Source organism: Bos indicus, chromosome 1 (assembly GCF_029378745.1).
Source record: "Bos indicus isolate NIAB-ARS_2022 breed Sahiwal x Tharparkar chromosome 1, NIAB-ARS_B.indTharparkar_mat_pri_1.0, whole genome shotgun sequence".
Classification (NCBI taxonomy): Eukaryota; Metazoa; Chordata; class Mammalia; order Artiodactyla; family Bovidae; genus Bos; species Bos indicus.
The window spans coordinates 75,760,520-75,784,454 of NC_091760.1; the positions used below are offsets into that span (position 1 = coordinate 75,760,520).

At 38.8% G+C, this 23,935-nt stretch overlaps 1 protein-coding gene and 1 long non-coding RNA gene across 6 annotated transcripts in view; both read left to right on the top strand.

Moving 5' to 3' along the window:
* Positions 1-23,935, top strand: part of FGF12 (fibroblast growth factor 12) — a 615,850-nt gene that overhangs the window by 450,933 nt on the left and 140,982 nt on the right. The window lies entirely within an intron of this gene.
* Positions 1-23,935, top strand: part of LOC139183186 (uncharacterized) — a 121,658-nt gene that overhangs the window by 35,236 nt on the left and 62,487 nt on the right. Inside the window, exon 2 of the long non-coding RNA XR_011566719.1 lies at positions 1-23,935. This exon is cut by the window's left edge and continues 34,182 nt beyond it; it is cut by the window's right edge and continues 62,487 nt beyond it. This is a non-coding gene — a long non-coding RNA (uncharacterized lncRNA).

Consider the following 23,935-nt stretch of genomic DNA (forward strand, 5'->3'; position numbering starts at 1 on the left):
AGCCAGAATTCTAATTATGAAAACTCTACAATTGATGATTCAAGAAACAAGATGGCTGAAAAGAGATTTCAGGCTTTTTGTTGAAAATGCAGAAGCATCAATTAAAGTAAGTATCATTTGGGTTTTGAACATAAATTTAATCTAGATATTATCTATAACAAAGTTTATACTATAATTTAGTGGAGTTTTTTTTAATCATAGGCATAAATCTCATTCTTAAAGGAAGATTCATGTATCCCTTGGGGGAATAGATTCTCTGCTTTGTCTTTCTCTTAAATGACACCCAAATGGCTTATATTATAGTGCTTTGGCTTTGATAATATTTCTTGATAACCAAGCATAATCTGCATTAATTGCCATAAATTGCTCTGATTCCTTGCTGTGAATATTTTTACGTAATTGTATGTATTTTGTGAATGATGGATCATTTTCTCACAGAGTAGTATTGCCATTCACAAATTTATTTTTCAAGACCTGCATTTTGCTTGAAAAGTTGTCACGTCTACCTAAAGTTATTTCTGTAATGAACACCCCCCAATCCTGAAGCAGTTTTGGCAAAATCTTCATCTAAAAGGTCTTTCTTTAACTTTTTAGGGGGGTGATAATGCCTTTTTAAACAGCTAAGGAAGTATCTTTGATATGCATCCTTTAAGATGCTTACATCTATCACAGCACTCACTGGTTTGTTTTGAAAATAGTATCATGTCTCTTTCCACTAATATCAAAAGATAGTGTCTCAAAAGCAAATGATCCAAGCATCATGTCAACCTTTGTAAACTCAGGTTCTAGTGTAGTTTTTGGCACGTTGTAAATATTAAATGCAAAGCTGTTGAAATCTAGCTGTATATATTGCTTTTTTCGGGTACATTCTTAAGGACTTTTCCGGCCTTGCATTTATTTGCCCTTCCACTCAGTGACACCAGTCTCTTTGGGCTGAGTGGTTTTACTACCTTGGGTAGCTTTCCCCATGTCATCTCTTCTCACTTGTGTTAGCTTTCAGAGCCTTTCTCATAGTTGCTGCTTCTAATCCTCTTTGATGCAACAGACCAGATAACTAAGCACATTAAAACAATAAGTTGAATTTTACAGATTATTAACTTCTGTCTCTAAACAAAGCTCTGTACTTAGTTAGTATTGTGTTAGGGATCATCCCGCTGCTGCTGCTGCTAATTGCTTCAGTCATGTCTGACTCTTTGCGACCCCATAGACGGCAGCCCACCCAGGCTCCCCGTCCTTGGGATTCTCCAGGCAAGAATGGTGGTACCAAAAAAAAAAAAAAAATTCAGGACACCATTCCTCCTTGATTTATTTGGGAAGAAAATATGTAAAAGGAGAATGCAACTGGAAAAGGAGATAATATATATTTAGTACTTAGTTGTTCAGTATAGATGAAAGTAAAGGAAATAAGACTAAGGGAATCAGGGAATCAAGGAATGTTTAAAGTATAATGGCAAGGTATATGATTAGGTCTAAACTTTGAAAGTTAAGCAAAGAGATACAGATGGGGTGATTGGCAGTATTGAAATTACTTGGAGGAAAAAGTCTAGGATAGCCAAATAATAGATTTTATTTTTACATTCCTGAGTCTCTAATTTTTCTGAGTAATTCACAGAATTCCATTTATGTTTGACCATTAATTTTCTACATTAGTGTCTTTTTTTTTTTTGTAGATGGTCTCATCATTTAGAATCAGATGGAAAGTAAATTCTAAAGAAAATATTTTGAAAGTTTAGTTTAGATGATAGTGTTTTGCACAACAGAACTGACTTACATATCATAATGCTTAGTAGTGTTAGTCGCTCAGTTGTTTCTGACTCTTTGCGACGCTTTGGACTGTAGCCCACCAGGCTCTTCTGTCCATGGGATTGTTTAGGCAAAAATACTGGAGTGGATTGCCATTCCCTTCTCTAGTGGATCTTCCTAACCCAGGGATCGAACCTGGGTTTCCTACATTGCAGGCAGATTCTTTACTGTCTGAGCTATAGGGAAGTCATTGTTTCAATAAGCAGTAATATTTCTATACATTACAGGTGGGCAATACGGCTCAGAAGCAAATGTATATGCCTTGAAATTCTAATAAGAAGTAACCAATGCCCTCCTCTACTCTTGTAGAATGATTGTAATTTTTGATCATTTAGTGATGAAATAAAGACAATTTGGCCAAAAAAATAATCAATATCAGGAGCACATTCAAAACAAAAATAAAATTATCTTAAGTTTTTAAAATACAAATTATTGCAATTAATGAAATGAACTCTTTTTTCACTTGACTTTATGCATATGTCCATCCCATCCTCTCATATGTGCATTTTTGAGGACTCTAAAAATTCCTTGGGATTTCCCTGGCAGTCCAGTGGTTAGGAATTCACCTTCTAATGCAGGGAGTATGGGTTCAATCCCTGTTTGGGGAGCTAAAAAAAATCAAAACATAAAACAGAAACAATATTGTAACAAATTCAATAAAGACTTTAAAAATGGTCCACTTAAAAAAAAAAAATTCCTTGATGGAAACCTCTGTATTAATATCCCCACCTAACTACAACAACCAAAACTCTGGTCATGATTCCAGAAATCAATCAATTCAGCCAGACTGTAGATCACTCTGAGTAACTGCAAAAAGAAGAAAAGATTTCTGGGTGTTTTAAATCCTCTGTAATTCAATAACACCACAGTGCTCAGCACTAGTAACTGTGAATGGAAACTCTTCCAAACCCTTCCAGTCTACCATTGATGCATATTTGACTTGGAGGGTTTCATGATTTGGCAAAAACCTGAAGGAAGCTACATATTAAAGAAAAAAAGAATTCTAATAATTGCATTACAAAATTCACTTCTCTCTGATGGATGCCAGCAACACATAAGATGGAAGATACAGCCAGACATCTGATAACATAGCATTTAGAGCATTGGGATTAATCCTTTTTCTCCTCAGCTTCTTTAAGTTTATAATGTACCAAAAGCATCTCTTACTTCAAGACTTGGTTAAATTACCACTCTTTTTTGAAATCTTCACTTGCTTTAGCAGAATTAATGGCTGTCTCTGTCAGACATTCTGTGCTTATATCAGGGACTAGGATACACTTTGGTTTAATTGAATATATATTCTTCTCTCCTAAGCTGCTCTCTTCAGGGACAGGCCCCAGGTTATGTTCATTTCTCTGTCTCTAGCAGATAGGTCTGTATAGTGAAAGCGATGGTCTTTTCAGTAGTCATGTATGGCTGTGAGAGTTGGCTGAGTGCCAAATAATTGATGCTTTCGAATTGTGGTGCTGGAGAAGACTCATGAGAGTCCCTTGGACAGCAAGGAGATCAATCCAGTCAATCCTAAAGGAAATCAACCCTGATTATTCATTGGAAGGACTGATGCTGAGGCTGAAGCTCCAAGACGTTGGTCACCTGATGTGGAGAGCTGACTCATTGGAAATTACCCTGATACTGGGAAATGTTAAGAACAGGAGGAGAAAGGAGCAACAGAGGATGAGATAATTGGATGGCATCATTGACTCAATGGACATGAATTTGGGCAAATTCCGGGAGATAGTGAGGACAGAGGAGCCTGGTATGCTGCAGTCCATGGGGTTGCAAAGAGTTGGATACAACTTAGTGATTGAACAACAACAGCAAGCACATACTAGATACTCAAACATTTATTGTCAGAGTGAATAAGTGCACTTATTTGGCTTGATTGTCTCTGGTTATTTCCACTTAAAACAATATAACCTTGAAATCATCTAGAATCTTACTTAAATAATCTCACAACAGGATGTATTTACAAAGAGGTAGCATTTCATTTGCTTCATGCGAGAATTTTAAATTACTAAGGGTATCCATAAAAATAATTATGCTGGTCTGAACTAAAAGGTGGTTCACAGCATGAACATCAAAACTAAAATTATAATCAGGTTTTGGTACATTTCAGCTTTTATTATAGGGGGTAGGAAATGAAGCCAGATCTGCAGAATTTAAAAGAATTTCAGTTTATAATGAAAGAAAAAAAAAAAAAAAAACCCAGTAACAAAACTACACTCATATGATTTGATTCTTAGAGAAATATTTATTTTATTTATTTACATAAGCCGTTTGAACAGAAACAGTAATGCATTACATCTAATGATACTTCATTTACTTATATTGCTTGTTGTCTATGATGAGTTGATATACTTCATAATTCATTGATCTAGAAAGTAATTCTTGACAGTAAGAGATTTGTGATTGTAGTGAAAAGAGCCCTAGATTTGGAGCCAGGAAGCTTGAATTTTCATACTGACATGTCTCATTATGAATTATATGATTATGGGCAATTCCTCTATTTCTTTGTCTCAGATAGCTGATCTGTAAAATGAAGATAATTCCAGCCTCATAGGAATTAATTCCTGACCTACTCCCCTGGAGGAGGAGATGGCAACCCATTCCAGTATTCTTGCTGGGAAAATCCCATGGACAGAGGGGCCTGGTGAGCTACTGTCCGGGGGTCACAAAGAGTGGACATGGCTGAACAACTGAGCACGCGCATACACCAAGGGCAGTGAGAACTAACGGAAGTAGGACTTTTTTTTTTTTCCAAATCATAATTCAAGGCTTAAACAACTCCTTTGTTTTCCAGGTCATCTTAAAACACACGTTGTGGGGGCAGGTTATTGTATGTTTATACTGTAATCTGTCTTTGAATATAGATACTCACTCATCACGTAAATCACTTCAGTCGTGTCTGCCAGTGTACGACCCTATGGACTGCAGCCCACCAGGCTCCTCTGTCTATGGAATTCTCCAGGCAAGAATACTGGAGCGGGTTGCTGTGCCCTCCTCCAGGGGATCTTCCTGACCTAGGGATTGAACTTGGGTCTCTTACGTCCCCTGAATTGGCAGCCGGGTTCTTTACCACTAGCACCACCTGGGAAGCCTAACTGAGGTAGCCCTTAGGCAGTCCATCCAGCTTGTTGAGTCCCAGTAGCATATACAGCCCAGAGTCATCACCAATCTGGTGGGAATCCAGAGCTCTCTGCATAACCAGGACCAATGAGTCAAAGGTCTAGCTTCTCCAGTTGTTTTCTAAGCGGTTTCAAGAACTCAATTTAAGACTTCTAGCCCAATGATTCTATAACTCTTTGAAAACCAATATATTACAATAGTCTGTCCAGAGTTGAATGTTTTCTGAGTTATTGAGAACATGAGATTTGGAGTTTTGTTCTTTTTACTCTCAACTTATATTGATCTGCCATGAGAGTCATGACAAACATTACTCTCTCCCTGTGGAATATTAGACAAAAGGCAGTTCTACAGTATGGCCTGATTCTCAAAAATCAAACAGATTTATACATTTTGTTCTTCTTTCTAATCTTCCTCCCTGCAGCTACCTAGAGACTCATATTATTGGGGAGCCAAATTATAAAGCTAATACTATTCTTTAAATGATTGTTTTGGGAATTTCTGGTGTAAAGATTATTTGAAGGACAGGGTAGGGGATAACTCAACTGTAATCGAAGAATGTTTCAGCAAAGATTTCAAAGTGTTTGAATAACCAGATGTCCATTTAGCAATACTAACTAATCATCCATGATGTGTAAGGTACCACATGGTCATCAAGATAGCATCAAATGTAAAAGGCAAGTACTTCATAACTTCTTGCCATCAAGAACTTTCTAATTTAGAAAGGATGTTGAAGTTTGGGTCTGGATTACTGATGCTTCTTTTCCAGATTCTGACCAGTAGAAAATGAAAGACCACAGCACAGAGGAAGACCAAATTATCATTTTCATTATTAGTGATGGCCAGTGCCTAGTGGTTGGAAAAGCTGCAAAGCAGAAATCAGTGTTGGCTTCAGACAAAGGTGTGGAGTTATTTCTGGGTCTCTGAATATAGACCTTAGAACTAGAGCCTACCTGTGAACAGAGATGCGTCAGTAAAGTACTTCCAAGTGCTCTTTATCACTCAGCTACATAGAGGTTCTCTGGCAGAGCAGGGATGAAACAAAGAACGGCTGGCCCCTGTCTGTGCGTCAGATAGAGATGCCAGACTCTGTTTCAGAGGTGTTGGTCACATGGGATGGGAAGAGAAGGAGGAGCCTTAGTCTGCATGAAGCAGGCAGTGAATAGAATCGTGCTTCTTCCTTCTTACCGCGTGCGCAGAAGTTAAGCTGTACGTGTCTCTGTGCTTTCCCTCCACAATCCAATCTCGTTTAGAGCCCTATGATGCACTGTGGTTATCTGAATGGGAAGGAAGTCCAAAAGAGAGAGGGTATATGTATACGTATGGCTGATTCATTTTGCTGTAAAGTAACTGACAGAACATTGTAAAGCAACTATACTCCAACAAAAATTAATTTTAAAAACATGAATAGGACTTCCCTGGTGGTTCCGTGGTTAAGAATCCACCTACCAATGTAGAGGACATGAGTTCAATCCCTGATCCAGGAAGAATCCACATGCTGTGGGGCAACTAAGCCCATGCACCACAACTGCTGAAGCCTGCACGCTCAAGGGGCTGTGTTCTGCAAGAGAAGACCCAACCACACATAAATAAATTTGAGTTGTTTATAAATAAGTGCAGTGATAAATAAATACATAATTACTTACAAAAAACACATGAGTATACCAAATTTTAAGGGTAACTGAGCTGGAATATTCTAGATGATGATTTTTTTATAGTGTTGTAAATTGCTATAAAATGAAATTTGACTTTAAACAAAGATAAATCTTTAATAGTTATTAGCTTTTGTCTAATACCTTCCGTGAGTTAGAAATTAGGAGGGTTTTACACTTACAGTTTGAATTTTTGTTTAAATGTGTTATTATTCATATAAACAGTCTAATTATATGAAGGGAAACATATATATCCTTCTCATGTGCAGCAAAATAACTTATTTCTGACAATAATTTAGCATTTTAGAACCATACTAGATATTGTACAGTTTATGATAAACTTTTATATATAGCTTAATCCTAAATTGGGAAGCATTATTTCTTATTTTGGTGCTTTGGTTCTCTAGTATATCCATCTTCCAACATATGTAGAATAACCATAAAGAGGTAGAATTTGCTGGGAAAAAGCATCATGTGATTGAAATGTCACCTGTTTGGCATCAAGGACCTTGCTCTGTTCCCAATTTAGCTTCTAATTTATACTGGAACTTTGAGAAGTCCTTTAACTTTTATTCAGCTAATACTTATGGAATACTTATTTTATATCAGTCACTGCTCTAGACTCTGGAGATTTTGTAGAAATACTGTACCAATATATCTGCTTCTATGGGCCATAAATTCTAGTTTCCCTTTTTAGGCTTTGGTATATTTCCCAATAAAAGCAATAAACTCCCTACTTGATAAAATGAGAGAATAGGATCGGAAAATGTCTCAGGATTCTTCCATATTTAACATGCCAGAATATGATTCTGATATGTAATCCTTGTGGTAATTAAGGATTAGAAGTTATGGTTGCAAAGTTGGAAATATTTTGCTTTTCCAAGGTAACAGTTTAGTTGCATGTGTACCTTGGTAACTATTTAGGTAAGTATCTTCCTGTCACCATCAGCAAGGAAACCAATCTTCAGACAGAGACTTGTGTTTCATGTCCAAGCTAGATAAGCATTGGTTCAGAGCTGTCTGGTTTATATATAGATTTATTACAAGAGAAAATTAGTCCAAACCTTCTAAGGGAGGAACCACTGAAAATGCCAAGGTTAGTGATGTTAACCTGCATTAATGTGGTAGCAAAGTTTGTGTCATCTGCAAACTCTTTTTAACCTTAATAGGGAATTTAATAAACACTGGGTAGCAGTAATCAATGTTCAGGCTCTCATGAGTATATGTTACTAATTTGCCTTATTCTCTGGAACCATCTTACTAACTTTCTGTAGCCTTTATGTGAGAAGTAAGACTGAATCACAGGGTTTCAGGCTTAAAAAATAATATCTTAGTGGCAATCTAACCTAGCTCATGATGAACGCAAGTATCAAGTGAATCAAAGCCAGACCTGAGAGACTGGGAATCCATAAAGAAGTAAATTATTTATTCATATTTAATTCTAAGCATACTATAGATTGTAGTCACTGCTCACAGTGTGTGCCTATATCGTAGATAATGTTGTAAATAATGTAAACATAATATAGTGTGGCAAGTGATGCAGTCATCCTATGTACCTAGTTGTATGAGAACACAGTTTGTTTTGTTGTGCATAAATCTCCTTAGTGAAGATGTCAGAGTGGAATAATACATGAATGATTAATGAGAAGTGCTGGGGCTCTTATTTTTCTATGAAAAGGAGGAAGGGCATTCCGGCAAAAGGAGCAATACATATAAATGGGAAAAAAAATACAAAAATTGTATGGGATGACCAGTGAAAAATGAACTGCTGACTTCTGGTTTCTGGTTCTGCATGTAGAGAGCTTGAAGTCATCACTTCCATCCTCTCAACAAGAAAAAAAAGTTAAACAAATAGAAAATCATTAGCTCTCCTTAGATCTATCAGAGAATTGAGATCAGAGGGCAAACCACCAGCTAAAAACTGGGAAGACAGAAAAATACAATCAGATCTAACTAGGAGTAGAAGCTACAGCTGGTAAGGATGCTTGAAGGGTAATTGATGAATTGCTGGAGACTGAGCATATCTAACTCTCAGCCAAATAATATAAAACTACACACTAAAGACCTGCTCCTTTTACCTGCTATATCATGCCTGGCTTTTGACAAAAATTACAAGGCGTGCTTAAGGCTAAAAAATCATAAAGGAGACAAACCAAGCATCAGAAACTGACTCAGATATGGCAGAGATTTGGGAATTATCAAGCTAGAATCTTAACATAAGTATTATTAGTATGTAGGATTCTAGTGTAAAAAGTGGACAGCATGGAAGAACAGATGAGTAACATAACCAAAAATATTGGAAAAAGATCAAGAGGAAATGCTAGGGAAAAAACAAACCTCTAACAGAAATGAAGAGTGTGCCTTGATGAACTCAGTAGAGACTGGACATGTCTAGGGAAAGAATGAAGGAGATTGGCTACATGTTAATAAAGATTCCTCAAACTGAAAAATCAGATCAGTTCAGACGCTCAGTCATGTCCAACTCTTTGCGACCCCATGGACTGCAGCACGCCAGGCCTCCCTGTCCATCACCAACTCCCGGAGTTTACCCAAACTCATGTCTGTTGAGTCAGTGACGCTATCCAACCATCTCATCCTCCGTCGTCCCCTTCTTCTGCCTTCAGTCTTTCCTAGCATCAGTTCAGTTCAGTTCAGTTCAGTCACTCAGTCGTGTCCAACTCTTTCTGACCCCATGAATCGCAGCACGCCAGGCCTCCCTGTCCATCACCAACTCCCAGAGTTCACTCAAACTCACGTCCATCGAGTCAGTGATGCCATCCAGCCATCTCATCCTCTGTCGTCCCCTTCTCCTCCTGCCCCCAATCCCTCCCAGCATCAGAGTCTTTTCCTAGCATCAGGGTCTTCTCAAATGCGTCAGCTCTTCGCATCAAGGAGAAATAAACCCTGAATAGAGTATCCAAGAACTGTGGGACAATTACAAAAGATATAACTTATATGTAAAGGGAATGCCAGAATGAGAAGATAGAACAAATGGAACAGAAGAAATATTTGAAGCAATAATGTCTGAGAATTTCCCAAAATTAATGACAGGCACCAAACCACAGATCTAGAAGTTCAGAAAACACTAAGCAGAAAAATGCTAGAAAGTCTACATCAAGACATGTCTATTCAAACTGCAGAAAATCAAAGAAAAAGAGGCTTTCTTGAAAGAATCTAGAGAAAGTTGGAAGAACACCTTATCTATGGCATAAAAAGTAAAATAATTACATCAGAGTTATCTTCAGAAAATATGTAAGCAAGAAGAGAATGGAGTAAGATATTTAAAGTGGTTAAAGAAAAAAAAAGTTACGAACTTGGAACTCTATATCCAGCAAAATTATATTTCAAATTTGAAGGACAAATAGAGATTTTCTCAAACAAAAATTGAGGAAATTTATTGTCAGACCTGTCTTAATTTATCGGTAGACCTGACTTAAAAGAAGACTTTCAGAGTGACGGAAAATAAAGGTCAAAAATTTGGATCTACATAAAGGAATAAATAGAGAAAAGATAAAATCTTTATCTTATTCTTCATTTATCTGTTCAAATTAATAACAACAACAATGTATTTCATTATTATAGTTTATGGATAAGTGAAATAAATGACAGCGATGTTATAAAGGGATGGAAGGAGGAATTGGTAATACTCTGTGCTAAGGTACATGCACTACCTGAGCCAGTACATATTTGAGAGTGGACTTGGATAGTAGAGAATGTAGATTGTAAGTTGTAGGACAACTGTTAAAAAGTTTTAAAAAGACATATATTTGATATTCTATGTAAGGTTATTACAAGCTATTTATTATAGTTCCCTTACTATACAATAGGTCTTTGTTGTTTATTTTGTATATTAGAAGTGTGCATTTATTAATCCCAAATTCCCAATTTATCTCTCCGCCTTATTTTTCACCCCTTTGATAATCATGTTTGTTTTCTATGTCTGTGAGTCTATTTCCTTATCATAAATACATTCATTGGTGTCATTCTTTTAGATTTCACATTTAAGTAATATCATAATACTATTTGTGGCAAAATGGATGGATGTAGAAATTATCATACTAATTGAAGTCAGATAGAAAAAGACAAATATCATACATATTTATTGTTTAATTTGGGCATAGCAAATGCAGCTCTTTTTAAAGGAATTTTTCAAACAGCATCTCATAGGGTGAATATTGAGTGATGACACACAACAGAAAAGGATCCACAACGAAAAATAGCTCTATTAGTTTAAATTTTTTATCCATTATAATAATGAATGGGATGGAGAAGGCACCCCACTCAGTACTCTTGCCTGGAGAATCCCAGGGACGGGGGAGCCTGGTGGGCTGCCGTCTATGGGGTCGCACAGAGTTGGACACGACTGAAGTGACTTAGCATAGCATAGCATAGTTTATATTTAAGAGCTTAATAATTTTGCACTTTCCACTTTGTCCTTTAGGTATAGTTTATTTATTCATTCTTTCTGTTAAAGTGTGTTGAACACCTACTACATCCCAGGTATTTATCTAAATATTAGGGATTAATCTGAGAATAAATGGAGCTTACAGTCTACTGATTTAGTTGGATAATTATTCTTTAATATTTAGCAGTGATAGGTCAAAGAATAAATGTTGAAAATATAATTCCATGATAGTTTAAAATAAACATTTTACTCATTAACCCCTTGTGAAAAGTATCATATATCACTTATTGGTGTTCGTAAAGCAGAGACAGTAAATGAATAAATAGAAGTTTGCTCTGTCTGTCATGCTATTGAGATGAGCTTAGGTTGTTTTTGTTTCTAATGGCCTATTATTGGGGATTTATGGGAACAGCACTGTATAAAATTTCCAAATAGACAGTCATTACCATACCAGCCTCTGCAGTGTTGTCAGGAGGCTATTACAGAAAGTATGGGGACTGGACATTGAAGCCTTTCCACCGCAGGATTGTCTGAGGACCATGGAGAGTAGATTTGGAAGGGCTGAAGCCACATACTTGTTATGCTTTCAGCGAGTCCTTGGTGTATTTCACCCAGAGGGCTACCTCTAATCCCTCTATTCCAGTCGTGGATCTCTGACACCTGTTTTCCCCATATATTGCTAATTACTCAGGCTGAGGTCACAGTGCTTCCTATGGCAGACATGGGGATCTCTGTGAAGTCGTTACATGGATACTGTGTTTGATCAAGAGAATCTCAGAGACATTACAAAATGACAGTTTATTGCCAGGACCACAGTATCTCCTCACTCCTGTAGTGAGTTGAATAGTGTCCCCCAAATTCATGTGGGTCTTGAGGCTCAGAATGTGACCTTATTTGGAAAACAGGGTCTTGGCAGAGCTAATTAGTTGAGAATCTCAAGATACTCTCAGGGACTTCCCTGGTGGTACAGTGGACAGGAATCTGCCTCTCAGTGCAGGATACACGGGTTCAATCCCTGGTCTGGGAGGATCCCATATGCCGCAGATCAACAAAGCCCATGGGCCACAGCTACTGAGCCTGTGCTCCAGAGCTTGTCAGCAGCAGCTGGCCTGCACTCTGCAACGAAGAGTACCCCACGCACTGCAACTAGAGAAAGCCCACGTGCAGCAAGGAAGACCAGCGTAACAGCAATGTCAACAAAGAAGGTGCTGTCGTACGTGACTTAGAGTGGACCCTAAATCCACTATCTGTTGTCCTTCGAAGAAAAAGAGAGCAGAGACACAGGGAATTGGGCCACAGGAAGATGGACAGAGAATAGAGTGTGAGGCTGTGAGCCCAGGAACACCAAGGATTTTGGGGAATCCCCCAGTTAGCAAAAGGCAAGAGACAATTCTTCCCTAAAACCTTCAGAAGGAACATGGCCCTTCAGATATACTGATTTCAGATTTCTAGTCTCCAGCACTGTGAAACAATGAGTTTCTGTTGTTTTAAGTCGCCCAGTTTGTGGTAGTTTGTTACGGCAGCCTTAGGAAGCTAATACGCCCACATGTACTGAATGTGAGAAACTAGAAAATACAAGGAAAACACGCAACTGAATACTGAGACCTCATGAATCAGTGCATTAAATTAAAAGTTGAAAAAAAATTTAAAACTCCTGAAAGCAGGATCTTCCCAAATCCTTTTTGGAATGAAACTGAATCTAAGAAATAAATAAAACTTCACAAAAGTCATGTATTTTTATACTTTTAAGACAAGCCGACAAGCCTTAAGTGAGACTCATCTGATGTTTCACTTCTAAGCGTAAAACATTTTGACTAAAATTTAGAATATTCTAGCTCTTTTGTTGTTGGTTTTATTTTGTACCGATTAATGTATGCGTGTGCTCAATCATGTCTGACTCTTTGTGACCCCCATAAACTATAGCCCACCAGGTTCATCTGCTGATGGAATTTTCCGGGCAAGATACTGGAATGGGTTGCCATTTTCTATTTCAGGAAATCTTCCTGACCTAGGGGTCGAACCCACGTCTCTTTCATCTCCTGCATTGGCCGGCGGGTTCTTTACCACTAACACCACCTGGAAAGCCCTATCAATAGTCTGGGTCATGTGTTAGTTCATCTACTCACCAACTGATTAACCTTGAGTGAGTTACTCCTTCTACTTCAGTTTCCTCATTTGTCAGATGAGTTCATAATAGTTCCTCATTATAGGATTGTAGTGAGGATTAAATAAATCAGTAAGCAAAAAGCATTCAGAGCAGTGTATATGGCATATAGTAACTTCCTAAAGCATGCTGGATATGATAAGTTTTTGCTCAGCTACTTAAGATTTGTTTTGGAGAGGCAGTAACATAACTATTGACTTTAAAATAAGGAAGGATTTACATGCCAGGAAATGAAATTCTGAACAGTAATATTCTCTAATCACGGATACTATCATTAAAATATGTGGAAAGAAATTAAAATATTGAGTTATTTTTTAATCTTATAACTAGCAAGTAAAAAAGCTAAATACCATGTTTCAAATTTTAAATTCTAAAGTCTTGTTGCATTTCTTGTTTAATGCTAAGCTATGTCAAGGAAATAAATGTGTTATCTGCTCCATTAACTAAAATTTGTTTTTTGGGAAAAAAAAAAAAAACTCATTATATTTGCAAAGTAGAATTCACAAAACAAGCTGCCAAAACAGCTGTGCAGTTCTAAAAATAATAATAATGAACTAAGTATATAACCCCATAACACTCTCTTAAACACTTACATTTAGCATTCTTTGATCTTTGAGATTATTTTACATTTTCATCTAGTTGACATGTTATAAAAAATATTTTTTGATTGCATATTAAGATCATGGTTTTTCAAAAGAAGATCTTTTCAGGGAATGTAAATTTCAGAAGTGTCTCTTCAGCCATATCAGACATTGAGCTAAATTGTTTATGTAATTTAATATACATTTACCTGCCCACCACACATATATTCTTTCAGAGCTGGAAATAAAATCCACAACTAGAAGGGACCCCAGGAGACTCCTCAGTGCACTCTCCTAATTTAATAGATGTGGAAGCACAAGCCCAGAGAAGGGAAATTATTTACCACACACCATACAGCTTCCCTGGTAGCTCAGTCAGTAACGAATATGCCTGCAGTGTAGGGGACTCGGGTTAGATGCCTGGGCCAGGAAGATCCCCCTGGAGAAGGAAATGGCAACCCACTTCAGTGTTCTTGCCTGGGAAATCCCATGGACGGAGGAGCCTATACAGTCCATGGTGTCACAAGAATCGGACACGACTTAGAGACTAAACCACCATACAGTGAGGTAGTGACAGACCTGCTGCTCTCCCATCTTTTCTTTTCATCTTTTGCTTTATTCTTTATGATGCAGTTGGGTCCTTACTAATTGATAAAGGGGAAAGCCCATTCAGGATCGCTGGTTCAGATCAGGCCTTGCCGTATCTGAACGTATCTAAGTTACATGCCCAGTGCTGAGGACTGTGGGCTCTGGAGCCAGGCTGGTTGGGTTTAATTATCAGCCCATCAGTTGCTGGCTGTGGATTTTATAATTCTGGATCTCAGTTTTTCTGATCTATAAAATGAGGAATATAATAATGGCTAGCTCATAGTGTTGATATGGGAACTAAATGAGGTAATTATATAAAACACTTAGATGACTGTCTAGCATGTGGTCATTCAGTTAAAGTTGGCTATTAATGGCCTTACAGGATCTCCCTTAGACTCAGTTTTCTCAACTACAAAATGAGAGGCACATTTACCTCACAGGGTCCCTGCCAGGATTAATTTAAATTCTTGACAGGAATGTATATGATGCGTAACAGAAATATATGGGAACTCGTACATTAACAAGCATGATTTAGAAGACGAAATCAAAATAGAATTTGATTTTTTTTTTCACTGCCCTTTAAAAATGTATACACTGGGAAGATTTTTCTTTATATGTCTGGATCACCTCTTTCACCTTTCTTTAAGGTGTAGAACTGTTAACTGCTAGCTCACTTCAGTCATGTCCAACTCTGTGAGACCCCATAGACGGCAGCCCACCAGGCTCCTCCATCCACGGGATTTTCCAGGCAAGGGTACTGGAGTGGGGTGCCACAAAACACTTATTAATAAATTTATACTGCCAAGCCCAGTATAATATAAGTACTTCTTTATTCAAAGGTTATTTCTTCCCACCCTGAGTCAGGACCTAACTGGGCAATAAGTGCAGGAGGCTACTTAACTTTGCTCTCACCTCTGTTGCCCACACTGTAAACACCAACTGATCCCTGCAGGGCTCCTTGGAGAGTAGAAAAGGAGGTGCAGGATGGAAGGTAGAGAGTGCTTACTTAATTGGTGCTGCCACAAGAAAGTATTAGAAGGTAACTCCTACTCTACTGTGATTATTAATGGATTTTTAAAGAGACTTCCCCTACTGGACTCTGCAATTGCAGTACCCACAGGTCAGTGATAGCTTCTAATCTTTAAACCATCTCCCTCCGGTCAGCTCTTGATTTTCCAGTTTCTATTCTAGATAGACATTTTTGTGTTGGAGCAGCACCCTCCCATCCTATCATCTTGAATGAGAATTAGAATGACTCCAGGCTGGCTCTTTCTGCTATGTGGTCTACACCTGGTGTCTGAGGCACAGTTTTCTTTGCCTTGCCAACTTTGGAAGTGCAGGTCAGCCAAAATATAACCCCTCAGCCAGCTCCTCTCCCTAGTTCTCTAGCTTTCCCAGGGCGGGATGTATTTTAATATTGGTTTGCTATATGATGGAAAGATCAAGGTCTCTGGATGGTCCAGTTGAAGGTCTTTTTCCAGGTCTAGGATGAAGAAATCTTTAAACTCTACCCCACCCTTAAGCTTTCTGTATCTTCCTTAGGAATTTAGAGCAGTATAACCAGTTTTCACATTACGTAGTTTTAAATTTCCATATTTTTTACCATCGTACTTTGGAATTCATATGTATCATATTCTGATTTCCTTAATTAAAATTTGTAGTTTTAAAAAATTCTATTGTCTAACGATGCCTGTTCCATCAATTTGTTAACAAATTGATAATTTTTAGTTTTCCAAGAACTGCATTGAATATAGTTCATAGAAAAGCTGAAGTGTTTATTACAGCATCAGACTGAAAACTGGTGTTATGGAGTGGGTTGGGAGAGAATTACAACAGCCAGATCCCCATTAAAAAGGTGGGCTCAGGCAGGCTTCACTGCTCTGAACACATGGGAGGAAGGAAGATGTGTAAAAACTCATGGAAACAGTACAAAGTACTGCAGCACAGTCAAAGCTTCTACCAGCAACATTCTTGGTGACTCAGTAAAAAGTTTTCCTCTCTTGAATGGAAAGAAGATTTTAGTTGCTGTCATCACAGACACACACAAATGGTAACTATGTGAGGAGATGATACATTAATTAGCTTGAATGTGTTTGGGCCATTTTGGCCACTTGATGCAAAGAGCCGACTCACTGGAAAAGACCCTGATGCTGGGAAAGAGTGAAGGCAGGAGGAAAAGATGATGACAGAGGATGAGATGGTTGGATGGCATCACTGATTCAATGGACATGAGTTTGAACAAACGCCGGTAGATGACGAAGGGCAGAGAAACCTGGTGTGCTGCAGTACATGGAGTTGCAAAGAGTTGGACACAACTTAGCGACTGAACAAGAAATAATCGTTTGGGCTTCCCAGGTGGCTCAGTGGTAAAGAATCCTCTGGGCAAGCATGAGACATGAGTTCCATCCCTGTTCAAGAAGATCCCCTGGAGAAGGAAATAGCTACCCACTCTAGTATTCTTGCCTGAGAAATCCCATGGACAGAGGAGTGTAGTGAGTCCATGGAGTTGCAAGAGTTGGACATGACTTAGCAACTATACAACAACAGTGATCATTTTACAATGTATACGTATATCAGTTGTATTCTTTAACTATACATAATTCTTATTTTCAAAAGAGTATGAAATGAAGACCCTAAAGGACATTGGCCAAATAGGTGCCCCCACTACAGTCCAAACATTCCTTGCTTTGGGAAACCATCTTTATCTTCTGTTCGTTTTGTAGTCACAGTTACTCCTGTGGATGGAGGTTTCTGCAGAATGCTTTCTCATGCAGCCAATTAAAAGTTGTAGGTGGTTTATGACTATCCCTCAGATTTGATTTGCTCTATCAGTTTGCACGGGCACAGGAGGGCTGAGAGGAGCTACTCCACGTTCAAGGTCAGGAGGGGCGGCTGTGAGGAGATACCCCTCGTCCAAGGTAAGGAGCAGCGGCTGCACTTTGCTGGAGTAGCCGTGAAGAAATACCCCACATTCAGGGTAAGAGAAACCCAAGTAAGATGGTAAGTGTTGTAAGAGGGCATCAGAAGGCAGACACACTGAAACCATAATCACAGAAAACTAGCCAATCTGATCACATGGACCACAGCCTTGTCTAACTCAGTGAAACTAAGCCATGCCGTGTGGGGACACCCAGGATGGGCGGGTCATGGTGGAGAGGTCTGACAGAATGTGGTCCACTGGAGAAGGGAATGGCAAACCACTTCAGTATTCTTGCCTTGAGAACCCCATGAACAGTATGAAAAGGCAAAATGATAGGATACTGAAAGAGGAACTCCTCGAGTCTGTAGGTGCCCAATATGCTACTGGAGATCATTGGAGAAATAACTCCAGAAAGAATGAAGGGATGGAGCCAAAGCAAAAACAATACCCAGCTGTGGATGTGACTGGTGATAGAAGCAAGGTCCGATGCTGTAAAGAGCAATATTGCATAGGAACCTGGAATGTCAGGTCCATGAATCAAGGCAAATTGGAAATGGTCAAACAGGTCGACATTCTAGGAATCAGTGAACTAAAATGGACTGGAATGGGTGAATTTAACTCAGATGACCATTATATCTACTACTGTGGGCAGGAATCCCTTAGAAGAAATGGAGTAGCCATCATGGTCAACAAAAGAGTCTGAAATGCAGTACTTGGATGCAATCTCAAAAACGACAGAATGATCTCTGTTCGTTTCCAAGGCAAACCATTCAATATCACAGTAATCCAAGCCTATGCCCCAATCAGTAACGCTGAAGAAGCTGAAGTTGAACGGTTCTATGAAGACCTACAGGACCTTTTAGAACTAACACCCAAAAAAGATGTCCTTTTCATTATAGGGGACTGGAATGCAAAAGTAGGAAGTCAAGAAACACCTGGAGTAACAGGCAAATTTGGCCTTGGAGTACAGAATGAAGCAGGGCAAAGGCTAATAGAGTTTTGCCAAGAGAACACACTGGTCATAGCAAACACCCTCTTCCAACAATACAAGAGAAGACTCTACACATGGACGTCACCAGATGGCCAACACCAAAATCAGACTGATTATATTCTTTGCAGCCAAAGATGGAGAAGCTCTATACAGTCAGCAAAAACAAGACTGGGATCTGACTGTGGCTCAGATCATGAACTCCTTATTGCCACATTCAGACTTAAATTGAAGAAAGTAGGGAACACCACTAGACCATTCAAGTATGACCTAAATCAAATCCCTTATGATTATACAGTGGAAGTGAGAAATAGATTCAAGGGACTAGATCTGATACAGAGTGCCTGAAGAACTATGGATGGAGGTTCATGAGATTGTACAGGATACAGGGATCAAGACCATCCCCATGGAAAAGAAATGCGAAAAACCAAAATGGCTGTCTGAGGAGGCCTTACAAACAGCTGTGAAAAGAAGAGAAGCGAAAAGCAAAGGAGAAAAGGAAAGATATAAGCATATGAATGCAGAGTCCCAAAGAATAACAAGGAGAGATAAGAAAGCCTTCCTCGGTGATCAATGCAAAGAAATAGAGGAAAACAACAGAATGGGAAAGACTAGAGATCTCTTTAAGAAAATTAGAGATACCAAGGGAACATTCCATGCAAAGATGGGCTCGATAAAGGAAAGAAATGGTATGGACCTAACAGAAGCAGAAGATATTAAGAAAAGGTGGCAAGAATACACAGAAGAACTGTACAAAAAAGAGCTTCACGACCCAGATAATCATGATGGTGTGATCATTCACCTAGAGCCAGACATCCTAGAATGTGAAGTCAAGTGGGCCTTAAAAGCATCACTGTGAACAAAGCTAGTGGAGGTGATGGAATTCCAGTTGAGCTATTTCAAATCCTGAAAGATGATGCTGTGAAAGCGCTGCACTCAATATGCCAGCGAATTTGGAAAACTCAGCAGTGGCCACAGGACTGAAAAAGGTCAGTTTTCATTCCAGTCCCAAAGAAAGGCAATGCCAAAGAATGCTCAAACTACCGCACAATTGCACTCATCTCGCACGCTAGTAAAGTAATGCTCAAAATTCTCTAAGCCAGGCTTCAGCAATACGTGAACCGTGAACTTCCAGATGTTCAAGTTGGTTTTAGAAAAGGCAGAGGAACCAGAGATCAAATTGCCAATATCCTCTGGATCATGAAAAAAGCAAGAGAGTTCCAGAAAAACATCTATTTCTGCTTTATTGACTATGCCAAAGCCTTTGATTGTGTGGATCACAATAAACTGTGGAAAATTCTGAAACAGATGGGAATACCAGACCACCTGACCTGCCTCTTGAGAAACCTGTATGCAGGTCAAGAAGCATCAGTAGAACCGGACATGGAACAACAGACTGGTTCCAAATAGGAAAAAGGGTATGTCAAGGCTGTATATTGTCACCCTGCTTATTTAACTCTTAGGCAGAGTACATCATGAGAAACGCTGGGCTGGAAGAAGCACAAGCTGGAATCAAGATTGCCGAGAGAAATATCAATAACCTCAGATATGCGGATGACACCACCCTTATGCAGACCGTGAGGAGGAACTGAAAAGCCTCTTTATGAAAGTGAAACAGGAGAGTGAAAAAGTTGAGTTAAAGCTCAGCATTCAGAAAACTAAGCATCATGGCCTCTGGTCCCATCACTTCATGGCAAATAGATGGGGAAACAGTGGAAACAGTGTCAGACTTTATTTTGGGGGGCTCCAAAATCACTCTAGATGGTGTCTGCAGCCATGAAATTAAAAGACGCTTACTCCTTGGAAGGAAAGTTATGACCAACCTAGACAGCATATTCAAAAGCAGAGACATTACTTTGGCAACAAAGGTCCGTGTAATCAAGGCTATGGTTTTTCCAGTAGTCACATATGGTTGTGAGAGTTGGACTGTGAAGAAAGCTGGGTGCCGAAGAATTGATACTTTTGAACTGTGGTGTTGGTGAAGACTCTTGAGAGTCCCTTGGACTGCAAGGAGGTCCAACTAGTCCATCCTAAAGGAGATCAGTCCTGGGTGTTCATTGGAAGGACTGATGCTAAAGCTGAAACTCCAATATTTTGGCCACCTCATGGGAAGAGTTGACTCATTGGGAAAAGAACCTGATTTTGGGAGGGATTAGTGGCAGGAGAAGAAGGGGACAATAGAGGATGAGATGGCTGGATGGTAACACCGACTCTATGGACATGAGTTTGAGTGAACTCTGGGAGTTGGTGATGGACAGGGAGGCCTGGCCTTGCGTGCTGCGATTCATGGGGTCACAAAGAGTCAGACAGGACTGAGCAGGTGAACTGAACTGATCAGTTTTTGGCTTTTCTCCTCAGGGCCAGGTTTATTTGTTAATCTGTTACATCTGAATTGACCTGAGGCAATACTTTCACATAAAAACAATATCTTGTCTGTTTGGAAAGTATGAGCTATTGTATTAATGCATCTAGAACATTAAAGTAAGAACCGGTTTTCCATAGGGCACTTTGGTTTTCTGTGAGTTTATGAGAAAAATATAAAAATAAATTAAACCAGAACAAAATTTAATGGATCCGCATCCTAAAATCTTGTCAGACTCCATTCAGAATATTGTGATTTCCTCTGGATGAAGTTTAAACCATCTTGTTACTTGGCACTAGATTTCTAGGCTTTATCTGCATTGTTTTGTGCAGTTCATTTATTTTCCCCACATCTTTCCTCTGAGAGGTGTGCTATTGTCAAGGGAGGGAGACTTCCAGTGCTTATGTAAGGGCCCAGTTTCTAGTTACAACTGAGAATCAATTCTCCTGTCATTGGGCACTTGGGTAGTTTTGAGGTTTTTGATTTTGAATACTACATATATGAGCGTCTTTGAAATCCATTATTAATAAATTGCCTTTAGAATTTATAAAATTAAGTAGCTGTTGTTGCACCTAAGTAGGTGCTGGGTTTATATAGATTGGTTTGTGGTATACAAGTTCTTGGTAATAGAATTTCTATTAGTTCCACATTCCAGAGAAACAGGGATTCCAATCCAGCCCAAAGGGTCACAGTAGGGGGACATCATCAGCTAGGAAGTTGAGATGTGGACTTAGCTGGAAAATATGACCAAGCCAGTTTCATGATCTATAACTTTTAGTGATTTCCCAGAGAACAAGAAATAGCCTGGTATTCCTATCTCTCCATAAATTCGTCCCCAAAGTACTTATAGCTGTTTTTCTCACCCTAAGCTTTACTTATTTTTTTCTAAAGGATATCTGACCTTACCTGACCATTGACTCACCTCTCCATTGTTTTTCTATTGTATTTTCCTGTATTGTTTCTATCATTCTTTCAAGATCCCATTCAGAAAACATAGCCTGTAGAAATCTTTTCGAGTTCCTACAGGTAGATATAGTCCAACTCTCTCTTCTCTTCTACATCTCTATCTCTATACAATAATGCTTGCACCCTATAAAAGCTCTAGTGTCAGTTACTAAACAAATAAGTAAGATACTGATTGTCTTTACTCTAAAAAGTAATACTCAGCCTCATTGCCATGTTATTCAACAGATCAATTTTCACCTTTTAAGGATGTGTATTCCTATTAAGAATAGTCAAAGGAGTGTTCTCTGGGCCATTCAGGCTTCTTAAAAAAAAATCATCTATAGATGGCCCCACTGGAAAAAAGAATGTGAAGCTTTCCATGGTGACTAATGTGAAGGGTTTTGTTGCTGTTTCGTTACTAAGTCACATCCGACTCTTTTGAAACCCCATTGGTTTGTAGCCCACCAGGCTCCTCTATCCATGGGGTTTCCCAGGCAGGAACACTGGAGTGGGTTGCCATTGCCTTCTCCAGGGGATCTCCCTGAGCAGGATTAGAACCTGAGCGTCCTGCACTGGCAGGTGCGTTCTTTACCACCGAGCCTCCAGGGAAGCCCAGTGTGCAGGGAACAGAGTTTATTTAGAAATTTTCTGTTTTAACAACTATATTTCTTTAGGGTCACACTGTGTCCCTGATATATCCCTAATTGGAAGTTGGTCGTGCCAATTTTTTATTGGCCTCAACTTCAGAAAAGCCAGGCAATTAGATTACCAGCTGTTAGTGGAAGCCATATATTTGTTGTTTTTTTCTTTTCCACCCTAAATGTCTCTCTTTCTCTCTCTCTCTCATCACAGCCAGTTGTTAAACCCTGACTGTCTTCGCTGACACAAATTTTTTTTTTTTTTTTATGGCTTGCTACCAGGTTAAGCACTTTCCAGTTTTTATTACTAAATAGCTTCTCTGAAGTTAATTAACAACTACACGTTGAAAATTTGTGAAATAAATAAACAGCAAATATGAAGTATTTTTTGAGTTTTGCCAGGTAATCTATTTTTGGTATAGTTTACTGTACACATTTTGTTTACATATATAATTGTCACTGAATTCCTCACTCTGATATTTTGGTAAGGGTGCTTACTGGAATCATATGTTATTTCATGGAGGTTGTTGTATTGGGGAATTTGCACTCTGTTCTGCGTAGACAGGTAAAAATTTAAGGAGAAGATTTATCTGATAATTTCATTATCTCTGTGGATATAGGAAATTATTGATTTTATTTTCTTCTATTTTTCTAGACTTACCTTCAAAAATAGAGAAGCATTTATATGATGTCACAAAAGGTAATTAGGATATGTTAACCTTGAGGCATCTATTTTAGGTTTCCTATTTGTAACGATCTTCCTCAGCCTGTATAATTATCTGGCTAATGGTGATCAATCATGATGCTGATGACAGACATTTTTCAATGTTTCCAGTTTTACTTTTTTAAATCACTTATTTGACATCCTGAAGATTCAAATCCTTGAATCAAACTGCCAAGCAAGAAGGGCATAGGCAGCAAGCAGACAAACCAATCTCACAACTTGCTGTCTCAAGGTTGTACTCAGAGATTGAATCCCTTCATCTATTATTTTTGCCAGCTTTTTTAAAGCAAAAGTTTTATAGAAGTGGAAGTGAATTTTTTAAAGTCTGACACCCTTACTGTCAGAAATACATTCATTCATTTAACATTTCCTGAGGACCGGCCGTGTGCCAAGTCTTGAGAAAGAATACTCACTGCCTTGGGAATGTTTGCCGTCTGGTCACAAACATGGACCAAAAGCAACCAGTAATGAGAGGAGATGGGGCTTCACTGCAGGAGCTTAAATCTGAGCACAACATGAGACATTGATGTAAGTAGAGTCCAGCATGCCAGACTCTCTGAGAGCCTCCAAATTCATGTGATACAAACCACTGCTAGTCCACAGGAGGCCTCCGGGGTTTTGTTTCTTTGTTTTTAGTTAGTGAGTATTTTGTGAAGTTTAAAATATCAGTTGCTCAGTCATGTCTGATTCTTTGCAACCACATGGATGGTAGTCTGCTATTCTCCACTGTCCATGGAATTCTCCAGGCAAGAATACTGGAGTGGGAAGCCATTCCCTTCTTGAGGGGATCTTCCAAATACAGAATCAGACCCAGGTCTCCTGTTTTGCAGGAGAATTCTTTACCAATTGAGCCACCGTGGAAGCCTTTCTCACTTTTTTTCCAAGTATTTTTTTAAAGTTTTCTTTTTACTCTTTACATCATTGTGTTCTGTTCATACCTGCCCGGTTCCAAAGGAGCTCTTTAACATCAGGAGTGGCAGTGTCTCTCAACCGTGTCCACGACTATAAACTTAGAGTGCCTAGTGCAAATGTTTGCATGGGT